Raw genomic sequence first — 16,162 nt, forward strand, 5'->3', positions numbered from 1 at the left:
GGAAGCTCTAACTGGCATTTGAAAATCCCACCCACCTGTTGTTTATTTGGCCCAAACCAAGACTGCTTTAGAAAAAAATTAAAGGATCAAAACTGGGGGACCCCAGAAGAGTTGCAGTCCGAACAAAAACCAGTGTATTTTTTGTAATGATATAAACCCTTATTTTTCCCCAGCAATTAGATGCTAGACAACTCTCCCATTGAAGCATCTTGCTGGAGACACTGATGTGAAGGAATCTTCCTTCCAGTTTCAGCAATTTTCTAGTCATTTGTGTGCATTAGAAATGCAGTATTTGTATTTGAGGGTAGAACATTAGGTTTGTAATATTTCACAAATGCAACAAGGCTACTAAACCTTAAAGGAGGTCTATGAAAAACACAGATCAACAACAAAGAGTTCAGTCCGACATGCAAAAGATGGATGTGCTCAAAGAATTTCATTCCTGTTTGGTCGGATTATAAGAATAAAAATTGGGGTGGAGACGATATAGGAGGGGAAATAAAAAACCTACAACACCTGGGTTTTAGTGTGTGCTTGATGATACTCTTCCGTATAGAGGTTTTGCGGCAATTTTAAAAGCCTGAGCTAACAGAGTTTTCTGTTTCTCTCTCATGACTAAGCTTTCCACCAGCCCACTTTCTAATTTTGATCTTGGTCCCAAAGCTAAAGCCGCATCGCGATCGCTCTGGCTTTATTGACATGTCTGTAACATTTTCAGACAGTCAGGATGATGTTATATTTATGAGCAGTGCCAATGGAACAGCCCTTTGTAGCATGATAATGGTCTCCTGGTGCTAGATCAGTGTCAAGGCATTTATGGGAAACAAAGAACAAAAGGCAGACGATGTTGATCCTGTGACGACTCATCCTAGGGACTTCATTTCTATTAGATGCAGTGATCAATGTGGATATAATCATTGGGTCTGATGCACGTTGGCAGCAAGGAGGCACAAGATGTGCTTTGCACCGCTACTGACTTGCTGCATTCTGACTGGCTTAAAAACAAAAGCAAGAGCCTGTTCCAGAAGGGTGCTGACCAACCTCAGCGCACATTGAAGTCACCAACATTCTTTGTATTGTAGTAGCAATCAAAGGCCCTCATCAGAATTTGTGTCCCACTGTGATGGGCACTGAACAAAACACAAAGGAAGAGACAGAGCCTGCCCCAAAGAGCTTACAGTCTAAACGGAAATAAGACACCAAAGTTACCCCACTAATCTAAGGACTTCATTCAGAATGTTAATCGCAAACACTGTTCCCCACGAGAACACCCCGCAGCCTCTCTCCTGGACAGCCAAAGCAGTTGCAAGACTCAAGCCATGTGTGTTTTCCAGAGCCACAGCACACATCTAACACTGGGCTTTGGCAGGGCTTGTGCCTGGTTGCCAACAGGCAAAAGCCAATTACACTGAAAGCCCAACGATTATGAACGGTTTAGAAACTGCCGACAAACAGACTAACTATTGGTGTCCTTTTGTGCCCAGAATATTTATTTGTAGCTCAGCTTCACTCTACCTTTGGATCCATTATTTGAGATATACATTTCCCTGCACCCCTTTTATTACTCTGCCTGTCTCAAATTAAAGCCCTAGAGTCATATTGAGCCCTCAAATGACTCTCATAATCTTGATTCAACAACGCTGGCAGAATACCCTCATTACATTGCTCTAATATTGATGTCCCCAACATTTGGGCTTCAAACAGTTGACAACCAAGATGATAAATAATTGTTTTTAATTAATGGCTGTTGCTTCTTTAAAGTTTCTACAAGTTCCCCCACAAGGACAAAGAAGGGCAAGAGCAAAAGAATGACCCTGGATTATCAGGAGTTAACTAGGAATTCGACTCATCACTCAGCTCCAGCCCTTCAAATTAAGCCAATGAAAAAAAAATCTGTAAATCATTCATTTGCAAAATTGGGCTCAAAAGGGAGTGGGGAGAGGTGTGTGCACGTGCATTGATGCGTCACTCCACTAACATGTAAAAACAAGCTTAGTTCAGCCACAGGGGAACAGCAATTTTTGGCAGCCTCCTAAAGATTTTAAAGCACATCTTGGATCTGAAAACATCTGTGCTGCAAACAGCAAACACACTTTTAGAAGAACTTTACTGAAAGGTGGGTTTGTTGAGCTGGTTGGAGACAAAACCAGCTGGAAAGTTTATGGGAACTGGAGGAGAAAGGGGGTGACTAATATCCTCTACCCTGCCACCTCACTGATGTCAGACAGTGGGGTCAAATAGGGAGTCTTAGGGTTTTCCTCCTCCAAAGGACTTTGGAAGTGGTTCATTTTATAATTTCGCCCTGAGGGGGACACCAAGTCCTCTCCACTTCTAGCACCTAGAGATGAGCAAAGCATTCCACATAAACTGAGGTCAAATCCAATCAGTTGCCCAAAACATAACTATTTTTCTCCCCCACTTTTTTGGGGGTGTGTGGTGGAGATAGGAGTTAGAGTTTTTTAAAAAAATAGATGATTAATTGTCTGTAATAGTTGTGTGTTTTAATTTTATTTTAACCCCCCTCCCCCTACAGTTTCTGGTTCCAGACACGAGCAGAAATGGATAAGCTGCTGGAACACCTCAGGAAAAGCTGGGCTGGTGGTACCCAACCATGACCAGGTACTGATAAGCTCAAACACAGTCTGATGAGAGCAGGTTTCAGTCCAGGTTCACAAGATCAAGAGGTGTAGAGAACACTAAATCTTGTACAGATACCGGAATTCTAAAACTATTGACATTCAGTATTCATTGGTGGCAACTCACTTGGAGCTGCCCTCACTTCTGTCAGCACCTGCTCTTTATACACTCCATGACTATGCTTATATCTAGGGCAACCAAATGTCCCAATTTTATAGAGACAGTCCCAATATTTGAGACCTATTACCCCCCACTCCCTGTCCCGATTTTTCACCCTTGCTATCTGGTCACCCTACTTATATCAAATTCTCAACATGTGTTTTGTGCAATTCTCCATGATTTATTACACCTCTAGACTATTACCTCGCCCTATCTAACTTCTAACATTGCTCCTTCATGAATGAGCGGTTTGTTGGCATAGTCCATGCTCATGATAAGTCAGAATTCCCTATGTGTTCCCTTTTTCACCTCAGATAAGTGCTTTCAGTATCTTCTACACGGCTTTAGTTTCCCGAGTCCCCCTTATTATATACTGCAGGCGTCTCTTGAAACCCTTAGGGCCACAGAAACTAAGGATGAAAAAGCCCTAATAGATCACCTAGTCCAACCCTGTGCCAGTGCAGGATTATTCTCAGCAATATTTCCTCTAGTGCTTTGTCTGGCCTTGGAGATAAATCTCCACCACTTACCACAGGAGACTATTGGGCTAGGTCTACAAGGGGGGGGGGGGGGGGGAGGAGAGGAGGAAATAGATTTAAGATACGCAAATTAGACGTATCCGAGCCGACTTACCTCACTGTGAGGATGGCGGCAAATCGACCGCCGCGGCTCCCCCGTCGACGGCGCTTACTCCTACCTGCGCTGGTGGAGTACGCATGTCGATTCGGGGATCGATTGTCGCGGCCCGATGAGACGCCATAATTCAACCCCCGAGAGATCGATTTCTACCTGCTGATCCAGGCAGGTAGTAAAGACAAGCCCTTAGACTCTCTAAGAACACTTGCTCCATGGCAGGGATATTACCTGATACTTAGTCTCATTTTCTTCTTTATTCTTAATGTCACCCTATTACTCCTATTTATACCCCTGTTCCATTCTTCTGTGTCCTTGGGGGGAGAGGAGGAGAGAGGAAGGGGTCAGATTATTTTTGTGCCTGTTCAGATTCTTCTGTAAATCTTGAATAGAGAAGCTGGGATGTTTACCCAAACTACAGGGGGCAGGTAGCCATGTTTCTGTTTCCGGCACACCACCTCTTAAAATGTAAGAAGTCTGTCGGTTGGAAGGTAAAGTTGTGAAAGGAGGCAAGACAGAAGATCATGAGGTGAGACATTCTGCTCACATGGAGATTTGTTTTATTTATTTATTTTTTTTTTACAGTTTAATTTAATCTAGAATAAACATCAGCTAGACTGAAAGTCTCTTTGAAAAGGAGAAAAGCAAACTACTGAACAATCTGAGATTCTCTCATGTCCAAATGGAAGTGAAAAAAAATCCAAAACAAAATTTTAGATACTAAAATGGGATTTAAATCCTCCCCCAAGAGCAGTCTTGAAGCAGTGAATTATTAAGACCATACACCTAGCAAGAAAGATGGTAGGGAGGGCTCAGAATAAATACATTCAACAATTCACAGAGACAGATAGTATCCCCATGGGGATTTACAGGTAATAAAAAGAAGAAATGGTTGAATAAAGAGTTAGACACTTTTCAGTGCTCCTTGAACAAGGGAGAGGTTAAGAAACTGACAATGGATAACAACTTTTTTTGGTTAAAAAAAGGTGACCACTTATCAGTTAATCCATTTTTACGGCCTGACAATAAGGGACATAATTGTAACTATTAAAGAATTCAGTATGGAGAGAAGTACTCTGCCATGACAGAACATCAAGCAGAATGAATATACCACAGCATCAGGAGATGGGCTTTTAACCCTCAAATATTACAGTATTTTCAAATGGTCCCTATGTTATTTCTGCTTGGATGCAAGTTCTGTACAGTGGAAAGAAGCTAATTATTGTCCAACTGGGAATATGTTTGTGTGTTGGTTTTTGATTTATATTTCATCTCCATCCTATACCAAAATATGTACATATGTAAGTAGCTTTAAATATTTAAGGACATTTCCTGATGCTACCCATTTGCAAGGAACACGATACTGAAATACCAGGACTGAATAGAAATGATTTACTGACAAAGTGTCAACATTTTCAACAACATTTATACCTTAGACAGTCTCAAGGATTTGCATAATTTATAATGTTGTACAACTCTCCTAGGGTACACTGAAAATCTTCAGCATTAATTGCATAAAATAAAATCTCTTGCTGTACTTTTGAGCAAACAACTATACTTTACAGGGATAGCGCCTTTCAGCTAAAGGCCTTAGAGGACCTTAAAGTAAGAAACCATCTCAGCTTACAGCCTTGCAATGCGATCGGGACCGACTACAAGTGTTGCGTTTGAGTCAGGTCAGAAAACAACCTGATCCTCTCTGGCTCAGATTTGGTTGTCCCTGATGACCTCCTCCTGCCCACGGGGTTGGCACAGCAGCTGCATGCCCCACTCCTGCCAGCTGCTGCCACCTCACTGTAGCATGTGCACTGCAGAGTAAGTTTGCTGACAAGTTGCAGCACGTCTCACTCCACGGCATGCACAGTGCAACAAAGTGGGGGGTGAACAGCATGAGCAGGACACAGAGCTGCCGATATGCTGGCCCCCACAAGCAGGAGACCGCTGGAGATGGATGCACAAGACACAGAAAGCCCCCACCAGTGGTGGCACGGCTAGAGGTGCAGAGGAAAGTGTTGAATCCGGATCAGGTTGGGTCTGAAAAGGACTCGACACTCTTGGTCAAGTTTGGGCTAGCTGTGCTGGGTCGGGCTTTAAAATTAGACCCAAGGAGACCTTTGTCTCAGCTAACAACACAGCAATAGGAAGAAACTAGAGGAAAGAGAAAAGTATTCTAACTCTTTGGATTGCTTAGGAAGGAAACAAGGACCCCCCCCCCCACACACACACACACATTTCATAGCAAACAGGAGAAAGCACAACTCTGCAGTCCTCCATGTGCCCCACTCCTCAGTGAGAAAAGCACAGTCCCGTCTCAGCACAATACGGGAAAGAAAAGGGGCATGGCTTCCCGTTTGTAAAATGGGATTCTAATTAAGCAGTGCCATCTTTATGGAGAGGTGCTGGAATGTTAAGCTTCGTGCAGACAGACAAAGTGCCCCAGGGCTTGAAGAAGTCACAAGATTAGAATTGTATCTGAAGATCTCATCAAGCTAATAGTGCATTTCAGAGAGGTCTGCATGAGTCTGACTGGTTCTGTTTTTCCAGACAGCGCTCATGTTTATAACACAATGCAAGGGACAGTCAACATGGCAATAATGTCCCTTCAGAATGACGACACCTGTATGACCTGGTACAAAACAGCTGCAGGACTGGCCACCCAGTATAAAGTAGTGACTGCTGAGACAGGAATTAACACAAACTCTCGCAAGAAGCGTTCTTCAGCTGGATTGTTGCCCATGGCAGTAACCTAGCCGTATCAGAGAGAGGAGCTGAAGTCACACACCTCTCCAAAGAAGCTACTGACAGCTGTGCAGAGTGTTGAGGTGTGGAATCCAAAGAGGTGGCTCTAATCATTAAAGTTCCATGCTTTGACTTCTTATTGTTTTTGTTATATTTGAGGTTAACACCTTCGAGCAGTTGCCGGGCAGATGGAACAGCACCAAGATAAACAACACTGCGTCTCCAATTCTCTCATTTACACTAGTGTAAAAATGAGCAGAATCCCACTAAAGTCAGTAGAGTTATGTCTATATAAAACCAGTGAGCAAGATCACAATTAGGCCCAGAAACTGTGTTTGCAACCACAAACCCATGTGAGTGAGTAATCTCAGGGGTGATATGAAAATGAGGAAGCTGCAAGCTGGTTCAGTTGAGATGAAAACCTGGATTGAAATTTTGACCAAAACAATCTGAAATTTTGAAAAAAATTAACTTTTTCCAGTTTAATTCTCTCACGCTTCTATTCTTCCGGGATCCAGCCAGGTATCAAGCAGAAATGCCAGAGGACCTCCAGAAAGAGAGGACAACTCAAGAGATCAACATTATTCTGCAAGCTCTAAGAGTTTGGATAACAGAGCTGCTATGCAGCTTTTGGGGGCTTATCCACATCTGTCACTAAGGAAAAGCCTTATTAATGTGCCTTAACTATTCATGGTTCTTGGTGAGGCTGCACTCACACACTACACCCCTGCACCTTCTTTATCCATCCCAACTCCCCATATAACTTCCCAAAATTCAAAATAAAGGGGGAACATTTTTAAAGGGGGTGAAGCCCTCATTGACCATTTGCATCCACACTTCTGCTGCACCTCTGACTTCCTGATCATAGGCACAAAGCAGGTGGCACAGTAGGTAGAGACAACTACTCAACATTGGTTTTTGTGGCTGCAAAATGACCAAAGAGTAAATCCCACCTACAAACAAGGAGCCTGGGGCTTCAAATCCAATCTTAATATAATGATTTACTAGCACTGAGGCTCATCAAGATTTACACTCGCCTTGACCAAAACTAAAATATTTAAATAAGCTCTTTGGGGGCTTGCTCCACATGCTCCCTCCATTCCCTGCTCGCGTCCCTTTCCCAGTTTTGCTATCACAGTTGTATGTGAAGATTCTCTCATATTCCCACAATTTAGGAAAAGCCCATTGGCAATAAGCTCATGACCATCACAAGCTAACTGCTTCCTGTAGTTAGAGTGGTCTGAATTCTACTGGCTCTTCCGGCTCATGATGTCCACCTGAAGGCTTGAGAATTTAGAGGGCCTCGCTCACCACAGTTGAGATGGAGCTCTTCAGCTCATGAAGCTGTGAACCTGCCCTCTCTCCCTGGGGGCCTTTTCTCTCACCAAGTAGAGTCTCTTTTCAGAGCCAGCAGAGCTCTGCAGGTCAGACTGTTTAGACAACCACTTACCCAGAACTTCCATCATTATAGCTTTGCTCAGCAATCTCAGAGGGAAATTGACTTAAGTCTTCTGACACCTGTCAGATATTTTTCTCAATCCTTTGCTTTTAGAGATAAAACCGTCTGCTTGATAAAATTACCCTGCCAAATTATACAAGCAATTGAGGAAACTATACTAGCCAAGATAAGGATCTTTCCTAGGAGGGGCTTTTCTTTAAAAGCAAATTTCTTGCCTCCTCAGTTCCCTGCATTTCCCCTCCCCACCCACACAATTAAACCACAAGTCATGCACCATCACCACCACCAGTCCATTTCATTTTGAATCCAGTAATCACCACCATTTTCCCCCAATTAATACTATCAGGAGAATTCTACTCTGTGAAATCCATAAGGTACAGACACAGGCAGCAGCCACACTGCATATTTCAATTCAAGAAAAATACTAGCCCACACTCATGTCCTCCCTCTCCACTGAGACATTGGGGTATTTCTAAGGGCACCCTCTTCAGGTACTTCGCCTCTACATGCCCTCTGTAGCAGCCCAGCTGCAAGTTGTTTGACCTAATTCCATAAGCTCAGCTCCTACATACTGTCATAGAACCATTTCAACTTTGGTCATGTATCTACCTGAACTAAGACTGAAATTACATAATGCACCTTGTTTGCAGGGAAGGGCATTTTTGTTTTAAATTCTGTGTTATAGGAAGTATAAATTGTGTAATTTAAAGACAGGGAAGCCTCTTTTCATGAACAGTCCATGTTTTGCAGCTGTGCAGATGGCAATCGGAGAGCTAAGCACGTTGGAAAGGGTTTGAATAAGAAACCCTTGAAACGCCCTCGTTTTTGTACGCTTTGCACTCTACTCCACACATCTTCCACTTAAAGATGGCCCTGATGCACACAGTACAGTTTCCCTGAGCAAACTGGTCTTACTTAAGAAGTTTAAGAATCCGTTCCTCAGAGAAGCACTTTGCAATTTAGTGGCTTTCCATTCTGCACTGTACTTCAGGTTCAGCCCACGGCCTTAATGGAATTACCCTTGTCTGCATCAGCTCCCATCCGATAGTCTTGGTTAAGAGAGGCCCAGAAACAAGCACTCTGGAGCCTAAATTCATTCTACCCCATAAAGTATGTGTAAGTCTCCAGTTCATGTCCGAGAGGGTCACTAACATGGTTTGCTGGTTAATCTTCCATTGTTGCTCTTGGCACAACACCCAGACACAGCCTTTAGAGCTTAGTTAGATGCCTTCCATTTCTGACAGTGCCAATCACAAAGGGCATCCAGAGAGGAACAGAAGGCAGAGTGCAAACACAGTCAGTGTCTTGGAACCAATACCAATCCCATCTAGCTCTCAGACTACCCTACAACGCATTATGTACCAAAAAGCCCTTCCGAAAACAGACAAAAGCTCTCAAGTTTGGATCAAGTTTGATTTTAATGCAGCCTGCTAAACAAGTTACTCTGGGGAGTTTAATCAAAGTTATTCCCACCTTACTAAAAAAAGCCCAACTTTAAATTAAAGTTGTTTTACTATTACTGTTTTACAGCTCAGAGCTACAAAAGGTATCTTTTCATAATTTATCTTAAAAAAAACAAACATACATACATCAAGCCACTATTGTTTGGAGGGACCCTTTCAGAAGGCTGTAAGCAACATAAATAAATCCTTATTGTTATGGTCTTCTGATAGTGTCCAGAGGTGCCAACTAAGATTCAGGCCCCATTGTGCTCCCGGCAGTGAAAGCCACAGTTATACACTGTAGGCTCTTCAGAGAGATACTATTTAAATAGATAAGACAATGGCTGCAAGGGAAAACAGGGGCACAGAAGGGGGAAGTGACTCGTTCAAGTCAGATGTCAATAGAACCCAGGACTCTTCTGAGTCCCAGTTCATTGCACTTACCACTAGAGTCCCCTGTTTCTCAACATCTCTCTTCCAACTATTTTGTGTTTTTCCTGCTTTGAAAAACACTGGAGTTCTGCACCCACCTCGGAGTTTCAATAGAGGCAACATGGCCGTCTTTTGTTAACTTCATTGTTGGAGTAGGAGCACAGGTGCTGCACATTACAGGATGAGGAACAGCATCTGTCCTGTTGCATACAGATACAGATTGAGCAGAGGAAGTCCCAAAAGCATAAACACATTTTTGAGAGTCCCACAAAAATAGCAGCTATTAAATTCTTAGCTTCTGGCAACAAAATAAAGGATTATAGAGAAAGCCAGATATAAATAACAGTGATAGATCTATAGAGATAGTGGTAATGTCAAGGCAAATGTACAAACACTCTGGCTTGGGGCTACAAATATCGAAACCTAAGCAGCAAATCAGTGCAATGTACTGAGCCAGGCTCCTGGCCCCAAACATTGCATTGAGGGACCCAGGTTCTTTGTGGTTTAAGTGACAGCACGCTCACCGGGAGCATATGGTAACTAATCAGGCCAGAACAGTGATGGAGGGGTGGGTACGTAGGACAGTCATTGAGCTTCGCTTTGAGAATAGACAGCTCTGATAAACATCCATTTTGGTGAGCATGTGCAAGCTTGTCATTTTAACCAGACAACATGGCTTCCTGCGGTGAAATTAACAAAATTTTGTCTCCAGCCAGGCAAGAGTGTCAGTCTGCCAAAAAAAACCCGACTCTGAGATTGACCATTTTTACAGGCATTTCACGGAGATAAATGGCTTGTTTGCTCCCAGAAGGAAGATTTCGTTAGGGGAAATTAGAAGGAGAGGGGATAGGGCAGCAATGACGCCAAACGGAGAAGGATGGCACAGTGGTTAGGGCATTAGCCTAGGACTCAGGAGACGTAAGTTCAAGTCCCTGCATGGCACACGCTCCAAGTGGGATCTTGCGGAAGTCACCTAAGGTGTGACTACACCCCGTTGTGGACTCAGCTCTGTGGCACCTGGGCTTGTCGGTGTTTCCAAGCCTGTGCTTAAGCATTCACACTGCACTATAAACCTGGGCTTATAGTAGCTGGATTGGGATCTCGGCTGCGCTAACTCATCCATACTGCACTACACAGACCTGCAGCTTCAGCTGCATCCACACTGCAAAATGACAGGGCTTGGACCCATGTCACAGCGGGAGTCGAGCTCTGACCCACCCCATGTAGCGGGGTCCTAGGATCCAGGTCCTCAGTGCTGATCAGACTGATCTGCGGGTAGGGCTTGGGTTCAGAGCCCAGCCTCACTGTACAGTGTAGACATACCCTATTCTCTCAAATCCACTGTTTAAAGGTATTTAGGCACTGCAATGCTGAACGCAGCAGTGTAACTGGTTTAGGAACCAAAATCCCATTGACAGTTGAAAGGCTCCTGAGTGCCTAAATCACTTTTGAAAAGGAGACTAAGGCACTGCAACACCAAATACAGCAATACCTAAACAACACCTCTAAAAAGCTGGGCCTCTGGACCTCAGCTCCCTAGCACAGCCCTAACACCAGACATGCCAAACCCATGGGAAAAAAAGCAAAAATAAAAAAGGTTGGGCCTGTTTATGGTTTAATCGGCTTGGGAGTAGCTTGTTGGTTTTTTTTTTTTTGAATAGGCAAGCGGGGGGGGGGGGGGGGAGAGAGAGTCAGGGGTGCACAGCAGGCCCGCTACAGTCCCAGACTGCACGCCGGGGGGAGGAATCTAGTCACATAGTGTGTTGGGGGTCTCAGGGATTGGCCATACAGGGCCACCTCAGAAGCAGAAAATGCAATAAAAAGCGTTTTGTTTCCTCACCCACCGAGGAAAAAGGGGATTTTCCACCAACAGTGAATGTTGGGGTATTATGGCAGAAATTTTTTGGAGGGGAGGTGGAAAAGCTGGGCACACTCTTCTAAACAGGGTGTGAATCTCGATTCCCAGAATGAGAGGCTCTAGTCTACCCTATGCAATGAGGCAGAGCGGAGTTAAACCATGACGGAGTACCACGGCCATGAAGGCAAAATTTCTATTGTGTGTGCTGGGGAGGAGGAACAATATATGCACGTGGTAAATAGCAAGTGAAAATAATATTGTCATCAGCTGTGTTTGATTGGCTGAGAATGTTAGAACTGGCTGAAGATTTTCTGATGAAACATTCTTTTCAAATCAGAAAATGCAGATTCATCTAAACAGAAACTGTTCACGGGAAAAAGTAAGTTTCATCAAATCCTGGCAGTCAAAAAAAATTTGTTTTTATAAACTTCAAAATTGTTGTCACACTGTGTTTTGACAGTTTCAAAATTGTAAGTTCCAATTTGAAACAATAGTTTGTTTCAAAATACAAAAGTCACTCACTTGTAACCAGAGTTCTTTGAGGTTCACCTGCAGATGTACCCTTGGGATAATGTGCTGACCAGAGCACCTCTGCATATTTCCACTTATGGGTAACGGTCAGAGCCACTCAAAGAATTAAATTTACACTTAAAAAAAAAAAGTTTAAAAAAAAGTGTCAAGATTGAAACTGCAGTGGGTCTCAGGCTGCATTAAAAAACGATGGGCGTTCAAAAGACTTGGGTCCAAGGCGGGAGCTTGGCTGTAAGGGATTTCCCCTTTCTTGTTTATTACAAACGGGACTCTCTGAAAAGCATAGGTTGGAGCAAGTCTTAAATATATAAACCCTTGTTCCTTCATCTTATAAGCTTTATATTTATTTTAGAGTTTCTCTTAAAATATATAGTGATGGATGAATGTTACTCAGACAAACTCAGCTTAAAACACAGTGCAAAGTGTAACATAGCGTCAAGGAAGAGTAGTTAGAAAATGGCTATTTGTCAAAAGAAAAGTTACACTAAAGCCTGCAGCAAACCTGATGTATTAGAAGTACATGCTATCCGTGTTCTGCAGGTTGCCATTTAAAGCCTTTACTAGAGACCAATGACAGCAACACTGCATAATCTAGGTTACGGAAGGAAAGCAGAGATTTTATGAAGGGTCAATATTTCAAACACTCCCTTAGCTGACCTTGCCTTGCTCTGACACAAGTGATTGGTTGAACTCTACCTTCATAAAGAAAGATCACTAATTAAAGTGAAAAAAAAATTTATCCAGCAGCACTATGCAGAGCTGAAGCAACATGCTTAGTGCACTGGTGGCCTGCCATCACCTCCACTCCGAGGTTAGGGTCAAGCCTGTGGTTTCAGGCAAAGCGAGATGGCTGCAGTTTGATCCTTAGCGATTATCATCAGTCCACACTAGCAGGTCATCGTTATTCAGCATTTTAAAGGCAAACAAACAAACAAACAAAAAAATCAGATTCCACCCTCTCCAAGTCAGGGTAAAGTTGATTCGGTTCGATTTCAAATGTGGACTATTGAAAATCCAGCCTTTTTAGTGCCTATTGGTGTGTTTCATTTGAAAATATCATTACACAACATTTTTTGTTAAACAAAAACAAAAGTCTTGAGACAGTTTTCTTTGCATTGACACTGAATATACATGGTGATCAGCAATCACTATTGTTTCACTAGTGAAACTTTTTTCTTTAAGACCTTCAGTACAATATTTCTGTGCAAGAGAGCAAAACTGCAAAACAAAGCTCGCTATCACTCCAGTCCTGCTCATTTCACAGAGCCGATTACACAAGTTCTGAAGCAAAACACACTGTTTGATCAACTCAGCCATTGCCGCAGGCAACTGTTCATTTACATATGAGGGCTTGTCTTCCCAAACAGACAAAACCTGATGCATTGGGGGGGGGGGGGGGAAGAGGGGCTAGTATTAAAATACTGAGGTCCCCGATCACTTACCTTTAAAAGCACGTCAGATGTTTGGAATTAATATCCCGTAGTAACTCAGCCATTTCATGTTGAGGGCTGGAGCCAAAATCAACAAGTTTTAAAGACATGCAGCCTTGTATACCATGCACTCTGTAAACCAGCAAGAATCCCAGGCAGAGAACAAGAGGTGCAAGCTCCTCACTCTTCCAGCTAAGCAGAAAAGTTTTGCAGTGAGAGGAAAAGAAAAATCCAGCCCCAACTGAGAGACTGGATCAGAGACAAGAAAGAAAAGCTTGTTCCCCCTTGTTTGTATTCCTGGCTAAAGGTGCCTCTCCAAGCAAAATTCACTGAGCCTCTCAACTCCTCACAGCAGATGGTATTCACACATTATACTCTAACAGCAGCACTCCCTGGACCAATCAGAGAGCAGCACTCAAAAGCCAAGCACTTCCCAGACCCTGTCTCTGATACAGTTTTCAATAGCTAGAGCAGATGAATGACTGTAGAAAATGAATAAGCATGCAAAGTAAAAGCACCCCTCCCTCCTCTCTCCCCCCCCCCCAGTTTAGAGGCACAAGCTGCCAGTTCAACAATGCTGGGGGGGTTCTGTGCTAACTTCAAGATAACAAACGCACCTGTTTTATTTTCATAAATCCCAAACAGCCACCACATTTCCCTAGCCTTTTGCTGCAGTTTCTCAGCTGATTCTTGAGTTAGTAAAGTCAAAGTAAGTGCATAACCTGGGCATTTTGTTCCACCCAATGCATTCAAGAACTGTTTCCAAAAAGCCTGGGAAGTCACATACTTAAATTAAGTGGTAAAAGAGGCTGCTTAAGAGCCCCAATCCTGCAAACACTTACACAAGAGCTCAACTGCACACACAAGTGCTTCCCTTGAACTCAGTGAGATTACTCATGTATTTACAATTAGGCACAAGTATAAATGTTAGCAGGATTGAGGCCTAACTTTCTCTCCATTATTGCAAAGCAGCAATATTATTTGCAAAACAATCTCTCCTGGGCAGATCAATGCTTCCTTCAATCTTGTTTAAGATTGACTGTGGATATTATAAAATGCAATACTAATAAATAAAAGAACAGATGAGCTAATGAATTAACAAAGCCTTGCTCTCACTACAAACATTCAGCTGAAACTCCTTAAGGAGTTTCTGTTACTTTAGGAATGATCTTCACAAAAAAAAATCTCTTGCGTGTGCAGCACAGACTAGGGCAGAACACAACTGGTCATGCTGCTACCCAACAGCAGGACAAATACACTCAAGAATATTCTCTGCTGCAGGGATAATTTGTAAACCAACGCAGACCCTCCCTCACCCAATGATCAGTTTGGGATACAGCTGTGAAACTAAATTCCTCGTGCTGACAGCTGCAGCTGAGTAGTAAAGGATGACCTACTAAACAAAGCAAAGTTACTCATGGAAACAGACTTCCACTCTACAGGCAGGTTTCACCCTTGCAGACAATAACGCCCTCACGACCCTCCAAAACATTATTGAAATTCTCTAGATTCTCATGGCAGAAGAGGTTACAAGGAAATAACATGGTGTATAAGGTCCCTGCAGAAATTCTATTTCTGCAGTGCAATGAGTGGAATTAGTTAAAAATCAGTAAAGTTGTTTGGGGTGGGAAGCATGCTCCCTCCCAGGATCTCCCTGGACATTTTCAGATCCCTGGCTATAGCTGTAAATTGATCCTGTGCATTCCTTTCTGACACAAGAACCATGCAAAATCTTTAGGGATTCTCTTTCCGCCATGAGTAATGCTGGAATAGCACTTTTGTAAAATACAGGACCAGTTGCATGGCCAGAAAAATATTGTGTGCTTTTTTGTTTGTTTATTTTAGGTCACTCACCTATTTTTTCCTCTCTGGAAATAAGAAGACAACAGCATTAACTCCCTGGTCTCCTTTCTCCAAAACACCCAAATACTTCTATGTTTGTAAACTGCCAAATCTAGATTTAGAGGCATGGAGTTGCTGTTTGGGTTGTAACCATGCAAAGGAGCCTTTTACCACCTAACCACCACATAGTGTGCACTCTCTCTGGGTTAAGGAAAAAAACAACACCAAATAAATACAAGCCTTCATGAGAAACAACACAGTGTGTGCATGACTTCTTCTGCAACTGCTGTCTAGAACTGCCCCAAAGCCCCAGGGCAGGCATCTAAAGGGGCAGTACACAGAAAATAGAATCGTAGCTGGAGGAAAACTGACATTGCTTGAACATTTTCTTTTTTTGGTAAAACTTCATTTTGGAAGGAATTTCCGACCATTTGTATTCACAGCAGCTGCTACATTCACCCCACTAGTGAGTCCTAAAAGAGCAGCCAAAAAAACCTAGAGCCGGCCCTGGCCAGAGACATGGGATAAGGCACTTTCTCTGGACCTGTATACACAGGAACGGATGTATCTTTCATATAGAGAAGGTTCTCCAGTACCAGACCTATGTGCTTTCTCTAGAGATGTTTGAGTGGAGCAGAAGTTTAACACAACACAGCCCCAGCTCCTGGAGTGAGATAATTATGGGAGAATATCAACGTTCATTTAAAACAAATGACATGGGTACTCCCTGCCTGTGGAAGTTCCAGCTAGAGAGCTGTGCATGAAGGCTTGCACAATCAGGCCCCAGGAAGAGAGGAAATGTTGTGTCATCACTGCGTAGGTCCCAATCCGGCAAGTTGATGCAAAGCGCGCAGACCCACATACCCATCCAGAGCACCCATGAATTTAACAGGCAAAAGGGTCTCATGTGGATCAGCTTGCAGGATCAGACCCTTAGTTATTTCAGAAAAACAAACCCTAGAAGCAGAGCTCTAATCAGACACCACTTTATGCAAAAGCC

At 43.1% G+C, this 16,162-nt stretch overlaps 1 protein-coding gene across 7 annotated transcripts in view; it reads right to left on the reverse strand.

The window, feature by feature from the left end:
• Positions 1-16,162, reverse strand: part of DAB2IP (DAB2 interacting protein) — a 407,650-nt gene that overhangs the window by 302,622 nt on the left and 88,866 nt on the right. Inside the window, exon 1 of one of the 7 annotated variants that reach the window (XM_054007203.1) lies at positions 13,333-13,608. The exons of the other annotated variants lie outside the window; for them this stretch is intronic. The gene's annotated coding sequence lies outside the window, so the exon portion shown is untranslated. Of the gene's footprint in view, positions 1-13,332; positions 13,609-16,162 lie in introns of those variants that run through there. 7 annotated transcript variants of the gene reach the window in all.

This window comes from Malaclemys terrapin, chromosome 17 (genome assembly GCF_027887155.1).
Source record: "Malaclemys terrapin pileata isolate rMalTer1 chromosome 17, rMalTer1.hap1, whole genome shotgun sequence".
Lineage (NCBI taxonomy): Eukaryota > Metazoa > Chordata > Testudines > Emydidae > Malaclemys > Malaclemys terrapin.